This window comes from Microtus ochrogaster, chromosome 21 (assembly GCF_000317375.1).
Source record: "Microtus ochrogaster isolate Prairie Vole_2 chromosome 21, MicOch1.0, whole genome shotgun sequence".
Classification (NCBI taxonomy): domain Eukaryota; kingdom Metazoa; phylum Chordata; class Mammalia; order Rodentia; family Cricetidae; genus Microtus; species Microtus ochrogaster.
The window spans coordinates 42,817,357-42,818,501 of NC_022022.1; positions in this window are offsets into that span (position 1 = coordinate 42,817,357).

Sequence of the window (1,145 nt, forward strand, 5' to 3'; positions counted from 1 at the left end):
GGTGGGGTCAGGGAGAAGCCATGTAGCCGCCATAAAAGACAGATGCCTCTCTCAGAGCTGCTGAAACTTTGCCTGTAGGCCATGACCTTGTGATGATGCACAGATTAATAGAGATGGGTTAGTTTAGGATATAAGAGCTAGCTAGAAATACGCTTAAGGTATTGGCCAAACGGTATTGCAAATAATATAGTTTCTGTGTGATTATTTCAATACTGGGCAGCTGGGAACAAACAATCAGCCTCCTCCAACAGGGCATTTATTCAGTGTTAGGGAAACTCCCAAGAACCCACAAAGATGACCCCAGCTAAGACTCCTAGCAATCTTGGAGAGGGTACCTGAACTGGCCTTCCCCTGTGATCAGACTGTTAACTACCCTAATTATCACCATAGAGCCTTCATCCAGTAACTAATGGAAGCAGATGCAGAGATATACAGCTAAGCACTGGACTGAACTCTAGGGGTTCAGTTAAAGAGACAGAGAAGGGGCTATATGAGCAAGGGACATCAAGATTATGATGGGAAAACCCAGAGACAGCCAACCTGAGCTTGTGGGAGCTCACAGACTCTGGACCAACAGCTAGGGAACTGACATTTAACTTACTTAGGCCCTGTGAATCTGGGTGACAGTTGTGTAGCTTGATCTGTTTGTGGGGTACCTAGTCCTAGCAGTAGGACTAGGACCTGTCCCTGACACATGAGCTGGCTTTTTGGGACCTATTCCCTATGGTAGAATACCTTGCCCAGCCTTGATGCAAGGGGGAGAAGCTTGGTCCTGACTCAATTTGATATGCCATGCTTTATTGACTCCCATGGGCCTTACCCCTTCTGAATGGACACAGAGGAGTGGAATGGGGGTGTTAGCAGAGGGTGTTCATTTGTTCCTGGGTGCCCAGACCTGAAATAATCACACAGAAACTATGTTATTTGCAATACTGTTTGTCCAATAGCTTAAGTGTATTCCTAGTTAGCTCTTATATCGTAAACTAACCCGTCTCTATTAATCTGTGCATCACCACAAGGTCATGACTTACCAGCAAAGTTCCAGTGGGCTCCAGTGGGGGTGTCTATCTCCTGTGGCGGCTACATGGCTTCTCCTGACTCTGTCTTCTTTCCTCCTCTCTCTGCATGGAATTTCTGCCTTGCTC